Source organism: Electrona antarctica, assembly GCF_951216825.1.
Source record: "Electrona antarctica genome assembly, chromosome: 24".
Lineage (NCBI taxonomy): Eukaryota > Metazoa > Chordata > Actinopteri > Myctophiformes > Myctophidae > Electrona > Electrona antarctica.
In genome coordinates this window covers 3,617,616-3,634,618 of record NC_136803.1, presented here as the reverse complement: position 1 = coordinate 3,634,618, position 17,003 = coordinate 3,617,616, and the positions used below count along the sequence as shown (strand labels likewise).

Genomic DNA, 17,003 nt, shown 5'->3' with positions numbered 1-17,003 from the left:
TGATGATGAAGACGAAGAGTCAAGACTGCGATGGAGTTCTCCGACACTGAACCGGATGCATTCATTCATTTCAGTTGTTGTTTTTTTTAAATTTAGCCTACACACACACACACCGTCAAGAACAACTGGAATGCAGTGGTTTGGGGACACTGGGGAGTTTGGGGACAACTGTTTTGTATGTAGGCCTATTTATTTTCTGTAATATTTATTATAATTGTATTATGTTAGTAGTCATAAAAAATAAAAGACAAGCTTTTACAATGAGTTAGACCTGTCATGGCTATTTTGTTCACTAGTCTGAGGTTTATGGTTTGACTAAGCGAGTTTCAACTGTGATTTACTCTGTAACGGTAGATGGTAAGAACCCAATTTTTTTGTTATAATACAGTATACATTCAAGTCTATATTTTGATACATATCATGGGCACAAAGTCATATCAAAACAATGTCCTTGGATGAGTTTTTTATCAAAACTGTTTCTTCACAACAGGTTTTTGAGATACATGCATGAATAGACACGGTACTGGTAAGACTATGTAAACATGGTATATATCAAAATGTGCGTTAGAATGTCTAATTTTACCCCAAAAAAGAATTGAGTTTATATGATGTTCCATTTCAGAGCTAGGGGGACTTTTAGCTGGATAGGTCAGATTGATCATGACTGACCATGCTATTTATAGATGGCAAAATATCTACAGTGGTACATGTGAGAAACTTTTTATTTTATTTTAATTGAACTAGACAACTCACCCTTTAAAATGAGATATTGCATGGCTATGTACGCCCAGCAGAAAAAAAGTTATTTAGAAAATAAAACTTCAACCGGTCATAACTTTTTTTGTTGTCCTAGAAACACTACCCAGTGTAAATGCAGGCTCTTTTAAATGGCTTCCAACACCACAACTAAACATTTTATCAACTCAGTTCATTTTTTTCCTGGAAGCAGACAAGCCAAGCTTTCTCTGAAGGTCTTTCGTTGTCACACATTCACAGCAGAGAATTTTCAATAAATCATTCAAAAACGCCATTCTGCCATAGAGAAGTCTAAAAACTATATAGAAATCCTTGAAACTCTCAAAGAGTTAAAGAATTATCCATACAGAGCTAATAATTACCCTACCAGCCCCATGGGCTAGTGCAGGGTTCCTCAATAGGCGGCCTGCGGGCCATTTGCGGCCCGCGGAGCGCCCCCTTGTGGCCCCTGGAAGATGGTACCCTAGTCAAAATATGGCCCTTGAGGAAAATGAATAGGCCTATCTCACAGCCCGTTTTTCACGCCCACTTCCGGTAAATAGTGGTGTCTTTAACATGAGCATTTACACGTTTTTTTCTCTGGAGAATCTAAGTACATTTCCTAATGTAAAAATGTGACAGACCAATATTATTATGAAGCAAACAAGATGGTAAATCAGCTCGAACAGATAGAACAAACCTTACATTGAGAAAACAAAAGTTGTAGACTTCTTAAATTACCTCTGTTAACATGTAGCGTCTATGGAGTGACGTCACGCTATCACCACTAACCCCGAAAGGGGGCGTATTAAGGGGGCGGGGAAATTCTGTGAGATAGGCCTATTAGAAAGCAAGCAGATCACAACCCAACTGTAATTAACCCATTTAGGCCTGACGTCGAAATTTAAAAAATGTCTTCTAAATCCTGACATGTTCACTCTGTAATAATATATATTCAAAGATTTGAGGCACAGTTTCATGATTTTTCAAAAATAGCAGACCTACAAGTTCATAGCGCGGCACTCGGTGCCGCGCTATGAGCTTGTAGATCTGCTATTTTTCAATAGCTAAAGTATAACTTTAATAATAAGTCCTCCCCCAGCCCAGGAGATCGGGGGGAGTAAAGTATAGCTTTAATAATGCTTTAAAACACCAAAAGGGGTTTCCGCCCAGAATGCGTTAATAGATTACGATGTTAAAGGGTAAGACCACTTTTTTAGAGGTTTGGGTTGTTTTCTTACCTTATTATGGTCAAACTAGTCCAGTCCAGGAGTTATTTCGCTCCATAGTGCAGTTTTACAGAAAATAACGTTATAAAAATACCAGCCCATTGACTTCCATTGTAACGGGGAAACAGCTCTCAAAGTCACTATTTTAGCACATAAACGAACGCAACAAAAGCTGATTCTGACTATATATCACATCAGGACAGCTTATGCGGTGTTTTTTTTAATACAAAATGTCAACTTTTCCTTATTTTGATTATTTTGTGTAGAAAGAAGATCCGGTAGGTATGCTTACGCCGACCGAATCACTTCTGTTTTCCCGTGACGCGTACTTGAGAATAAAACGATCTGATTGGTCCAAATCTGAACACCCGGAAATGCAGCCTGGTTGCCTTGTTACCACATGTAAACAAACTGATTTTATGCTGTCTGCCTGTCGCTAAAACATACATAATGGACGTGTTTGAGGGAGACACTTTAGAAGATCATGACGATCGTTTCCTAGTTACTGGCTATCTCTTTGAACCTGAATTTACAGACGAGGAGCTGCGGGACCGTGAAGCGTTGCGCATAGAAAGCCAGGAGCGGTTAGCAGACCCAGACTATCCACAGATCACACGAATGGAGGGAACGTGGTGGTGCAGCTGTGGAGAATGCAGTGTTATGTCAACAGAGGATGAGTGCCTCTGTTGTAGGGACTGGCTACTTGGAGACGCTACACTGCATGAGATGGAGATGATGAATACAGAAGAAGAGGATTCAGATATCTGTCTAACCTCACACACAGACTTCCAACCCCATCTACACCCTGCTATTCTAAGTACCTTTTTCAGAATGCCCAGAATCAACTGGAAGAAGAACTCCACACCTGCCGGGCCTAACGGGGACCTCAGCAACGAGTGAGTAGGATATTATTCTTATATCCTAATGAAAGTTGTTCTGCCATTAAAATATATATATATATATATATATACACTTGTGACTATGGCATTTAGCCCTCAGACCTGACTCATCATGTGAAGCATGGCTAGACCATGGCACAATATTCATTGATATAAGAATGTATGCATTTGATAAATGATATAAAATAGTAAAATACAATATATAGGCTACTAGATAAAAAAGTGTGGTAGGTAATGAGTGGGATTTAGCAGGCAAAATGTCTGGTACCATATGGACATTATACATTGTACCTTGGAAAACAGTGTTTTACAACAAATTAATGTAATCCTATGTAGTAAATACGTTTTTTAATAATTATCTGAATATACATTTATCACTGTTTGTGTAACAATTTCATGTTTTAATTTTCTGCTTTCAGACAATACCGGCTGGTGGCATACAGGCTTACCATGGAATGGGTGTTGAGAGGCGAGAGGCTAGGGAAAGGCGAAAGAAGAGTAATTCCGTCCTGTATTGTGAAAACTATTAGAATTAAATTCCCTTCACCTTTTTATGTGGGATTCAAGGACATTGAGGAGGTATATGAACTGCTTGAATAAAAAACATATATGCATTCTTCAATACATCCAAACCTGTCTGTCTTTTATGGTTATTACAATGTAAAGTTTGAATGGCAATGTGAAGATTTATGAGCAAATGTAGATTACCACAAGCAGAACGTTTACCTTCAGTACACAATATGGAAAAAATGTGTTCTGCGCACTGTCTATACTTGATCATGTTTCTGGGATTAAGATTTCTATAAGTAAATAAAGACTCCTGTTTTTGAGTGGTGCAAACCACTCCAACAACTGGCTTTGTACCCGTGTTTGTTCGTACCAAAAAAACGAGCATGGTTACTATGGTCACTGACATTACGTCAGACCACAGCTGATCAGGCTATAAAAGACCTTGCACCACTCGGTTCACACGGGTGTGTTTTTTACTTTGAGTGCCTGTTGGTGTGCAAATAATATAATGATGATAATGTAACAGTTTTTGGTACATGTTGAAATCATGGCTGGCATCAATGACAAACATGAGTATAGGAGCATAAGACATAATGGCTTTTACTTCATTTTATTGAGGAAACAAATAATTCAGACTCAACATCACTTAAAGTAACGAGATCTGTAGCCGGTTTCTAGCTCTGCTTTTTCTGGTTTCTCACACAGTGCAACATTCTTTGGAAGGTCTTTTGTCTCCAGCCGAGAAGAAGCATCTCTACAGTCGACACTCTCATCCCTCCGTCTCTGCAGCGCTCGCCCTACCAGATCGTCACGGAAATTGTAGCTCTTCTCCTCATAGACCTTCTTCAAGACAAAGCTTTTTGACAGCTTCTGGTAGACGACATTAGTGCGTTTTTCTCCTACACAAACAAATATTATTTTAGATTAGGGTGCTATTGGGCAATGTGTGACAACAAAACACTTAGTTATTAAATGTAATGGTATACCAATGAGCAAAAAGGAAATTTACCATCCAAGTCCAATTTCTGTTTGCGTCCTGTGTTTGCATTGTGATCCAGAACAGCAAGCTGTGTCCTTGCTCGCATCTGAGGGTACATGTAGTGGTTTCTCTTTGAGGCATATTTCAGCATCATGCTGTGAAACACCTCCAGTTGGCCTATGAACAAGAACAGGAATATTAGTGTCTGGTCTGCACATCGATGCAAAGATCGTATAAAAACACTTTATTTCTATTGACCTAAAATAAATATGCTCTGCACAGCAGCCAATGCCATAATATTTCAAAGAAATGTAGCCGTCCTTACTTCACAGGTCTTACCACTAACATTGAGGTAGGAGCAGAAAGTACTTTTAATAAGTGGGGGCCATGCACAAATTAAATTTTAACGAGAATTTTTTTTTAGCAAAAGACCGATGCAAACCTCAGAAGGCTAGTGACAGGTGCGTAGGGCAATAGAGAATATATTAAAAAGGATATCTTTGAAAAACAAAGAAAAGGTCCCGCACACTGTCGACACTGTTCAAACACTGATTCTCAAAGATACCCTTTTTAATGACACAAATATTACCTGTGTGTTTGAAAAGGGCCATTTGGCTGAGATCCTTCAGCAGATTTTTGTCCAAGACAATGGCGCATAGCACCTTGTAGGCTTCAGAGTCCTTCGTTAGCCAGCGCTTCCTATTCTGTTGCTCTTCCGTGATGGGATCATGGCGGCATCTATGGACCTGACCGTTCTCAGTCCAGGAGTGAACTCCAAGGACATGGTTCAGAAGGGATTTCCATGTCCTTTTCAGCTCCTACAAATATTTAGTACAATATATTTACATATACTGTTCAAACATAGAAGCTCTCCACTCTATAGATGCATTTTAACAATAGGGAGGTTATTGAGCAAAGTAGTAGTGATGTGATTCTTGTGACCACCGCGCTCTGACTTATGGTGCGTTACCCATTCAAATCACATTATAGAACTAAAGGTAATGGGTCGCACACACACCAAGACTGCAATTTAGTTTTTATTCTTGCATGATGGTTCAATGACAGACGTTTCGGCTATCCAGCCTTCATCAGTGTGTGAAGACTGGATAGCCGAAATGTCTGTCATTGATCTATCATGCCAGAATAAAAACTAACCCGCAGTCTTTGTGTGTGCGACCCATTACCTTTATGTCTACATCATGGCCAAAACAATTTAATCAGGGAAGAAAAATTGGGAAAATGAAAACTACTGCTCCACAAATACTGTAGTGAGGGTGTGAGGCTGTATGTGAATCTTACCTCAGCATCCTGAACACAAGAGGCACATGAAAACCATAGGTGGTTTGTTATGCTTCTTATCCATGGTTGGAGTTCTCTGGTTGGCTTCCTGTTTGACTGAGACACCAGTTTCTTCTTCACACCTTCAAAATATTGGAGAACATAGAAAAACAGCAATCATCCTCATTTGTTGACCCAAAAAAGGGCACATCACTATACTATTACATTTACTTTGTATATAGAAATGGACAACACAGCCTATCCATTAGCCAATTTCATTAGAATATAATAAATATGTGAATGTATTTCTTATATTCTAATGAAATTGGCTGTTTTGACCCAGGATAACTTACTCTTTGAAGTGTGCCAGGTGTCAAATTCATGTTTGATCGCTGCATACTGCTCTCGTAAGATCTTCTTTATTGAGGGAGATCTGTCAGTGGTGAGGACTTTGATATCAACCCCAATCCCTATCAGGTGGTCCAGGCCACGTTTCAGCCCGAGTGCCTCCATAGCCACACTGCTAGTTGTTTCTGAGACCTGAAAGTATGAGACAGACAGATATTCACATAAAAATAACTGTTATAAGTACGCAAAGATAAAACATGATGCACACTACAAACATTAAGTTATCCTGATTTACCCAAGTATAACCACCTCCATATTGTGAAAATACATGTAGAGCATAAAAGTATGTAGTAGAGAGCCTCTATGTTTGAACAGCATATGAAAATATATCATCTTGTAAAAAATATATTAGGAGCTAAAAAATAATGTGTAAATCCCTTCTGAACCACACACACTGCTGTACTGTACCTGCACCAACTCAAAATGCACAATGTTGTCTGTGGCATCGTCCATGAAGCTGTAGGTGGTGTACTTGGCACTGTGCCCAGGGGAGTCAGACCTAAAAAAAAAAAGAAAAAAAAAAAGACAATTCACTAAAATAGCCGATCTACAAGCTCACATGGTACAATCCAATGTCGTGAGAGCTTGTAGTTTGGAAGATATTTATTGTAGAGCTAAATCGTGTGATGAGACTCTCAAAACAATTAACACAAGAGTACAAATTCAGCTTTGGTTGAGGTGTAATATAAGATTATTATCTGTCAGCAAGGTCCCATTATTTTTAATTGCTTACCTCCCATCACCACACAAGTGAACTTCGTGTCCCTCTAGATGTCTAATGATATTGTCTTTCTGTTGGTTGTATTCATCATCAATGGCTGGCAACAGGTATGATGACTGTATTATATTCATTGTCGTTTTACAGGGAATTTGAAGGTTCATCAGAACTGCTATGTCTTCGAGTTGTTGAAAGTTGGCACCATTGAATACGACAGATGAGGCTAGTAATACATTGTTTTGAGGCATTCCCCTGATACTGGGGCACGAACTCCAAACACCATCATGTCCGTTGTGGCAATTCCATGTCACTTTTATGCGACTTCCGACAGTGGTGATCTTCTTATCCATGATTCCAGCACAAACAGGGCATGTGCAGAACAACGCCATCAGCTGAGACTCGTCTACAATCCATTTTTTCCCTTTCCATTCGGGGGTGTCTTCCCTTGGTGCTGAACTAGCCTCACTCCCAGCTTGGCTGCTTGATGAGGATGATGGATCATAGGGGACATCACCACTGTCATTACCCAAGTCCATTGAACTGAAACTGGTGTCCAGTGAAACAACACCAGGTGAGGCGCGAGATTTTGGTGGACGGAGAGGCCTATATGGTCTGAATTTGTTAGGTGTCGAGATTTTGGTTTTGACAACTGCTGGTGTTGACTCAGCTAAAGTTTCCTGTTTACAAAAGAAAATCAATGTTACACAGGTATATGTGGTATATACACCATAGGATAAGTCCAGTAAACTATTCAACTTATCACATTTAGTATAATACATACATCATCTAACATGGATTCAGGCTCCTCAAGCTCCATGGCATTTGCAGACATCTCCAGGCTATTTGATGTATACACCTTCAAAGAACACACCATATGGAGATATACTTCAATAAAACAGACATTTAAAATGAAATTGAGTACACCTATATTGCCATTTACCAGCATATGGCAATATAGCATATGAATAAAATAAAAAAATCTAAATGAATGTAGGCGTAATCCTCACAAACCAGAAGCCATGCATCAAAATACCTTCTCTTGGTGAGCTTTGCTGACACCGTATATGTCCTGGATCTTGGATATGGATTGACATGGAATGGCATTTTCTGTATGACTGGAACTCGAGGCCAAAGCAGGAACATGTGCCGTTTCAGAACCAGAGATTTCCTGACATAAACAGAGGGTGGGTTATACTTTAGAACAAACTTTCTCAAAGTGGGATCCATAATGTACATGGTTTAGTTACCTGCTGCCAAGAGGTGAAAAGCCGAACTGGCGTAATGCCATAGTATGAGCCAGATCGTGATTTGTGTAGTCGTGGCTGTGTTGAGGCCTTTCTGATCACAGGACTGTACAGCTGAAGATTCGGAATGCAGAAAGGAAATTCTTCCGAAATTGCATGCAACTAAATAAAGATAAGAACATCAATCGAATTAGCAAACAAACACTTTTGCTGTTTTTACAGCAATATATCACATTTTAATACACAATCACACTATAAAATATTTGAATATGAATACATATGAAACACTATCGATGAAGATTGACTGTAGGTCAGGGTAAGTGTTTATTGGTTCAGGAAATAATTCATGCCTGCTGGCTAGGCTAGGCTCCTTGGTTCTCCCCAGTCCCCACCCATGCATAGGCTAATTATCTAGATAACCATCTGGTCCTTACACAATATTCTTCTCACAGCATGTTAATCAGGAACCAGTTTCCAAATATATATCAAGTTAGCTAGTTACATAAAACAAAAATACCTGTGGCTTGGCAAAGCCCTGTGGAGCCTGTGTAGTAGTAGGTGGTAGGAGAATGGGGCCCTGTGGACTGCTGGCAACGTCCTGATATGAACAGAGGGTAGGTTACAAAGTGAACACCCATGGACACAGCTAAGTGCAATACAATGGAACTACTGAACTAGTATCTGCTTAGCGTGTTAGCCTTACCTGAGAAGCTGTTACAGAGATACGCTCTCTGTCTGGAAAAACAGACGGTACAGCTGAATTCTTCAAAATGCGCCTCTTTTGAAAAGGCTTGAAGTCTGTCTTCAGGAAATGAGCACAACACACATAAGTGTTGTAAGCTTGCCTAGCGTCTGTAAAGGACTGGAGCGTCGGGTTCCTTATAGCTATCAGCCATAACGCGCACAGCTCTTTGTTTTCGAACGGAAAACGGTGAAATGATTTGTCCCTATAAATATCATCATAACTGCAACAACCTGGAACAGCGCACTTCATCCTCCGTTCTAAAAGTAGGATATGGCTATCGTACAAACGTATGACTGCTTGCCGTCTGTGTCGGGTACTGCTCGACTGGTGCTCTCAGCGTACAACACAGGCAATCAGCGTGGCTACTTGTTTACAAAGGAAACATCGCGAGATGTCCCGCGAGAGTTGGGAAGACCGCATTGCAGCTTCAGTGTCTCTCCAAACAAAATAGTACCTTTATAAATATACGTTAAAAGACGAAAAAAACACCGCATAAGATGTCCTGATGTGATATATAGTCAGAATCAGCTTTTGTTGCGTTCGTTTATGTGCTAAAATAGTGACTTTGAGAGCTGTTTCCCCGTTACAATGGAAGTCAATGGGCTGGTATTTTTATAACGTTATTTTCTGTAAAACTGCACTATGGAGCGAAATAACTCCTGGACTAGACTAGTTTGACCATAATAAGGTAAGAAAACAACCCAAACCTCTAAAAAAGTGGTCTTACCCTTTAAAGCATAATTTGCCTTTTTAAATATTAATTATAATATTATTATTGTATTAAAACATTATCCATACAGAGCTAATAATTAGCCTACCAGCCCCATGGGATAGTGTGTGTCCCTCCTGTGTACCCATATATACTGTAGGCCGCCTAATGCAACTGTTGTGAGCTTGTAGATCAGTTTTTTCAGAAAAAAAAGAAAAACAGAATTAGGGATGCTAGGGTTTGAGTGGTTAAAGCTGCAGTCTGTATGTTACATCAGTGGTTCCAAAACTTTTTCATGTCAAGGACCCCCAAATTGAAACTAATTATCCCACGGACCCCCATTTGAAAAGGCATGCCAGGGACCCCCATAAGGGAAGATGTTTACGGCTCTAGCAGTGATTCTCAACCGGTTTAATTTCAAGGACCCCCCCACAGTTTGACATGCATTAGTCTACGGACCCCCATTTAATGGCATTTCTATCTCTGGGTAGAAACCCCAATTTATATTGTAAAATCAATGTTAATTTAACTCTGGGAGTGTATAATTTGTACACTCTCAGAGTTACAGACCCATAAGGGTCCATTTGGTTCCAAACTATGAAATGACAATCTTCACAAATTTGGGAATTCGTAATCTCTGCACCGTGGATGCACCTCCCCCCCCCCCCCCCCCCCCCTTTGTTAGACCAGTCATTTGTCCTACAACTCAAACCCTCACCCTAAAACTAACCTCCCACGGGGCAGCACACCTAAACCTAACCTTAACCCATGTCTAACCAATGACTAGTCTAAACTAAGTATGCACCCCCCCATTTTTCACCCTGTGCCAATTGCCTAAGCTGTAATCCTGGACACTACTCTCCCTCTGCCAACCTGGGGAGAGCCCCGAACTGAGCTCATGCTTCCTTCAATGCATGAGGAGTGAGCAGCTAGGCGGCCTCTTATCACCTGACACTGGAGAGACGATCCACCAAGCATGCAGCAGATTATTGTATCTCTATTATTCATTTATTTTTGAGGGGCGCTATCCCTTCCAATGTCTGGCTTTTGAAATTATGTCATATGGCAGCCAAGTCTATGAACTTTTAATGTTTGTTAAAACATGAGGTGCCCCTCACTTCACATGATTTTTAACGTTTTATTGTAAGCGTTGTGCAAGAGTAGCGAAAATAGCCGATCTACATGCTCACAACGCGATCATGATGCGACACATTCTGAGCTTGCACTGTAGATAAATTGTTAGGTGTGTTTGTGTGTTTTATAGGAGAGCGTTCTGAAATGCGCACCGGGAGTGAACTCATGTATTAGTTTGTATTGTACAGTAAGTGCGCTATATTCGAAAGCATCCAAACTATTCAATCAACTGTATTTCACCCATGCAATAACCTGGGCAATGCTGGGTACCGAACCTCAAACCTGTGCGTGCATGGAAGCGTGTGTGACCTGAAAGACTATAGTGTTTGTGTCAGGGATTCATCTTAGGGGCGGCGGTGGCTCAGGGGTAGAGTGGCTGGATCGCAACCGCAAGGTTGCCAGTTCGAACCCAGGCTCCCCCAGAGTTGGTGTCGAAGTGTCCTTGAGCAAGACACTGAACCCCTAATTGCTCCTGATGTGCTGGTTGGTGCTTTGCATGGTTTCTGCCGCCATCGGTGTATGAATGTGTGTGTGAATGGGTGAATGTAATGCACAATCTATGTAAAGCGCCTTGGATAAAGGCGCTATATAAATGCACCATTTACCATTTATCTCCCAAACCAGTAATTTGTGAGATTAAAGAGGAAGTAGGCATATGCCCGTCTGCCCCCAAATCGCCGATTGACGATATATTTGTGCTATAATGTGAGAACAGCTCACAGTATGTTGGAAAAAAAAGCAGATCTACAAGCTCTCAATGCGTCTGTGACATGTTGAGAGCTTGTAGATCTACCATTTTTTGTGTCGGCGTACGAACGTGACTGCACGTTCATGTTGTCAATGAACAAAATAAGGCGGAGATGAAGTGAAGTTGAGTTACACAGACAGTAGCCTAGTATGTTTGCTGCCAACCATGAGGCAACACAGAAATCACATAATTATTAAAGCCTGTCCTATAGTCTTAGTGCTCTCCCATCCCCCCACCATGCCTGAACACACGACGCTTAACCCATTTTGACCTGACGTCGAAAATTTAAAAATGTCTTCTATTAAAATCATGACAGTTTTCTGAAATACCTATGTTTCTATATCAGTGGTGCTCAATATTTCATGTCAAGGACCCCCAGAATTATGTGTATTTTGGCCTTTGGCCAGCGACCCCAATTTGAAAACATGCTGTTCCAGGGACCCCCCCCCAAGAAGCAAAACATTTGAGTTAAAAACGTTCGCTCCGAAAGAATATATATTCAACGATTTGCGTCTCATTTTCACGATTTTTCAGTTGCAATAATGATTTAAAACACCAACAGGGGTTCCCGCCCAGAATGGGTTAAAACCCTTTTGCCGCAAATTAACATACCGAAAAAAATAATAATTAATGAACGTTTGTGGCGTTTAACCCATTTTGGCCTGACGTCGAAATTTAAAAAAAATCTTCTAAATCATGACAGTTTTCTGGAAAACCTTATGTTTCTGTATCAGTGGTGCTCAAGGACGCTAAAAATTATGTAATATGCCTCCGCCCCATCTGAAAATATGTTGTTCCAGGGACCTCCCCAGAAGCTTAAATTAAGCAAAAATGTTCACTCTGTAACAATATATATTCAAAGATTTGAGGCACATTTTCACGATTTTTCAAAAATAGCAGACCTACAAGCTCATAGCGCGGCACTCGGTGCCGCGCTATGAGCTTGTAGATCTGCTATTTTCCAATAGCTAAAGTATAACATAATTCTTAAAAAACACCAAAAGGGGTTCCCGCCCAAAATGGGTTAATTCCTGGCAGAGGATGGCGTCTTGGAGCAGGTGGCTGTCGGGGGCGCCTCGTGGCGGCTGTTGAACCCGTGCCAGAGAAGTGCAGATGTAATTCTGTTATCTCTCGTTTTAGCCGTTTACGCAAATTAATTTGAACAATTAGCCCTTTTCCACCGGCCCTTTGATGAATCACGCGTGACGAGCTGCCAAGACGCAACGACGACGACAACAACAACAACAACACACCGTTCCAAAGTGACAGATCTGTCGCCTGGCAAAAAGTGACACCTGCTCTCGTGAAAATGATTTCATCAGATTTTGTAATTTGTATCGAGCAGCAGGTAAACGAACCCCTTAACCCATTTTGGGCGGGAACCCCTGTTGGTGTTTTAAGCATTATCTTATACTTTATCTATTGAAAAATAGCACATCTACAAGCTCATAGCACGCCACCGAGTGGCGCTCTACGAGCTTGTAGGTCTGTTATTTTTGAAAAGTCGTGAAAATGTGACGCAAATCTTTGAATATATATTTCAGAGCGAACATTTTTAACTAATTCTGGGGGTCCTTGACATGAAAAAGGTTGAGCATCACTGACATAGAAACATGGGTTTTTCAGAAAAATGTTAGGATTTAGAATCCTATTTTTTAATCGACAGTCCAAAATGGGTTAAACCTTATGTATACAGAACTTTGTTGACTGGGGTCCCCCAGGGCTCTATCCTATCTTTTTTCTTCTTCTCTCATCGACGCAAATAGCCAATTAACATATTTGTTGTACAAACTGGATTCATGTACATACTGTATTTAATGGCAAAACTACAGGTTATCGTAACCACATGAATGTGTTGCTGCTTGAATTTTCACTCTGCTTGCGTGGACGAGATGGTTTGTACTACCTCGCTACCTCTTGTTTTAATCAGCTGTTTGCACTAATTAATTTGAACAATTAGCCTCTCTCCTGGCTTATTATACACACCCAGAAGCAGCTGCCAGAAATAGCTCTGTGATATTGCTTTCACAATAACAGCAGACAACATACGCCAGAAAAAGTGGCACCTATACTTTTGCAAAATATAATCATACCCGTGTGATCATACATCATCTTATTCCGGGCCAATCAGAATTTGCGTCCTCGCCTTCGTCTTCAATGTTTGGGTTACGTAATGTTTGTGTTTACACGAACACTCAAAATGTCCCATTCATTATCGGTGTCATTTAATGTTTGTGTAGGACAAAGTTTGTGTTTGCACATACACTAAAAGCTGGACATAGCACGGGCTATCGCCACTCAAAAAAGATTGGTATGTATCTACAGTATATGAATGGTAACATGCATGTTTATATGATTTAATTCATTTAACTGAATGACTAAAAAGCAAGGCTTTTGCACACCTACAGGCGACAGGTGCGTAGGAGAGGGTACGGTGCCCAAAAATGAAAAAGGAACTAACACCCGCACACTGTATTCAAATGCAGTGACCAACTTTTATTTAGGGAAACAGCAACGTTTCGGCCTATGCGGCCTTCATCAGGCTATCTTATATATTATGTATTATGCATAAAGATAGCCTGATGAAGGCCGCATAGGCCGAAACGTTGCTGTTTCCCTAAATAAAAGTTGGTCACTGCATTTGAAGACGGTATGCGGGTGTTTGTTCCGTTTTCATTTAACTGAATGACAAAATGATAAAACTGGTTGTCAACCTTTTTTCATGTCAAGGACATGCTTGAGACTCCTTTTACACGGCGACCATCTCCAGATAAAACGTCAGTCCCGTTGCGTTCTCATTTTTTTATTGACCCTTTACACGAGAACGCACACTTTTGGCGGTAACGGGCTGCAAATAGACCAGTCACCCACGTTATGTACAAGAAGAAGAGCCAGCTCCCCCTTCACGCAACCCTATCTGGGTTTTGCTATTCAACATTATGTTACATTATAGCTGAATATTGGATGTTAAAAAAATGAATTTTAATAATATTGACCTGTCTCTCTAGAAACGAAAGAGACACGACAGTAAACAATACCGTATATGTTTCCATTGGGAAATGTGTTGGAGAATAGTTAGTATAGAAAATAATAGAACATTACAAATCTATAACAAATCAGAACACAACGTGGTTGTCGCCGTTGCTCGCTGCCTGCTTTCTATAACATCGAGGTGACAGACAGGCTGACAGACAGCCCAGAGCATGCAGGCAGAGCGCGCCATGGGATGGTTATATATTTTATAATACATTAGGCTACATAAACGTTGCTGCCGCGGCTGCCACCTATCACAATTAAGGCATTTTATTTACATCATGGTTTTACATTCACCATGCTGATGAGCAGCGCTTTGTAGGCGAGGAGGGAGGCTTGTTCAGGAACTCCATTATGCCTATATCATAATTATATGGCTCTGAATCAATGTAATAATATATGCGCTGCGAGCCAACGTGAGCCATGATGTCATAAGTTTTGCGGATTCACCGTTTTGCCTGTTTACACGGAGAAGGGATAAAACGGCGTTCTCAAAGATTTCCACTCTGGAAGGTGGTTTCACTTTGTTGCGTTTTCACCTCCTGAAAACACCATTCTCGTCTAAACGGACCCCAGCAAACGATACTTTATTTTGCCGTTTCTTATGAACACCGTTCTCGTCTAAAAACCACCTTAGATTCGGCCACGGACCGACCCCCATAACTTTCAGAGTCACCATTATTTACCCCCTAGAACCCCCTCAAGTCTCCCACTTTGAGAACCACCAGTCTAAACGTCTCAATTGTATTCTAACCAGTAAGACGCCGTGGGGCCGAGAAGCAACCTCGCCCCTAAAGGGCAGACGACGGCGCCGCTCTTCGGCAGTCTCCTCCATGAGAGTGTGGAGGTCGTACTGCTGTGGCAGATCGGGCGTGTAACGTGCACGCATCCGCCTGGGTGCCTGGCCCAGACTGCTGGGCGTGTGCACGCATCCGCCTGGGTGACGTCAGACTGCTGGGCGAGTGCGGTCGCTTTGGCATGGGATGAACTTTGACCAATAAATGCACAATGAAAACCGGTATGGACAAGGGTTCATGGCCATATATAGCGTGTCTTGGAGACCGTGACTAGAGGTCTTTTTTACCCAGTATGCTCATCAAAAGTAACAACATTAAATTAAATCTCTGATCGTTGTGCGATCTCTTCAAATTGTATTGTTTCTACCCTTTGGCGAAATCTACAGTAGATCAAATAAATCTTAATTTCTTAATTATTGATGCATTTGTGTTATGTAACCAAAAAGCTTTTGGTTTACTACACCGTAAAGGCCATATAAAAATGATTTCCATCAAAGTTTATTTAATTTGGTTATTAACCCATTTTGGGCATGAACCCCTTTTGGTGTTAGCATTATGTTATGCTTTAGCTATTGAAAAATAGCAGATCTACAAGCTCATAGCGCGCCACCGAGTGGCGCACTACGAGCTTGTAGGTCTGCTATTTTTGAAAATCGAAGAACGACTGACATAGAAACATAGCTTTTTCAGAAAACTGTCAGGATGTAGAAGACATTTTTAGAATCTGATCTCAGGTCAAAATGGGTTAAGGAACTCTGTCTTTCTGTACAGTACGGGATGTAGATTAACGTCATTGATCTGAACTGGAATAGGAATCATTATTCTTAAGTCTGTTCTGTTGTCTAAATGTTTTATGATATACACACATTTCGCAAAACATGTTAAAAATCTGCTTTATATTGATAAAAGTAGATATGCAGATAAAATGTATTATCATTTGTATTAATAAAATGTATATTGCATCTGCCTTAATGATGGAAGCGGTGAAACATTGTAATCAATATCTTTCTCAGATGACAAAATCTGTGTACTGTGCACGCACGCGTAATGCCTTTGTTTGTAAGTTTGGGTCTTGGGGGTTTGGTTGCTATAGAAATACAGTGAAAATACAATATTTGTAATTCAAAGTCACAAGCTTCCTAAAATAAAATACAAAAATTACTATTGATGTACAATACTGTCTCTAAGTAAATATATGTAATTATTGTCCACAACTGCGAGGCACCGACAATGCCTGGGGGTCGACGGTTTGATTCCCTGTGTAGGCAATTAGGCACTCACCGACACAGGGTTTCAATCCCCGCATTGCTCAACGGCGAGAGCAAGGCATTAAGCCATTTAGACCTGAGGACGATTCTACAAATGCCTTCTAAATGCCGACAGTTATCTGAAAAACCCCATGTTGTCATGATGTCAGTGGTTGAAGGTTCTCAAACTTTTTCATGTCAAGGACCCCCCAAAAATATATGTAATTGGCCGCCGACCCCCATCTGAAAATAAGTTGTTCCAGGGACCCTCCAGACGCAAAGATTTGAGTTAAAAACATTCGCTCTGAAAGAATATATATATTCAAAGATTTGCATCACATTTTCACGATTTTTAAAAAATAGCAGACCTACAAGTAAGTGCCGCGCTATGAGTTTGTAGATCTGCTATTTTTCAATAGATAAAGCATAACATAATGCTTAAAACACCAACAGGGGTTCCCGCCCAAAATGTGTGAGAGGTTATAGAGCGTCGCAGTCCCGCCCCCTACCATGGCCCAGGAAATGATTCTCCGTTCATTTTCCTCATAGACTTTTCAGAAAGTATTTATTTAAAGACGTTTACGCCGCGG

General features: G+C 40.7%; 1 long non-coding RNA gene across 1 annotated transcript in view; it reads left to right on the top strand.

Moving 5' to 3' along the window:
- LOC306917296 overlaps positions 1-4,384 on the top strand; it is a 36,028-nt gene extending 31,644 nt beyond the window's left edge. Inside the window, exon 3 of the long non-coding RNA XR_013789141.1 lies at positions 4,079-4,384. This is a non-coding gene — a long non-coding RNA (uncharacterized lncRNA). The remainder of the gene's footprint in view (positions 1-4,078) is intronic.
- The last annotated feature ends 12,619 nt before the right edge of the window (positions 4,385-17,003 follow it).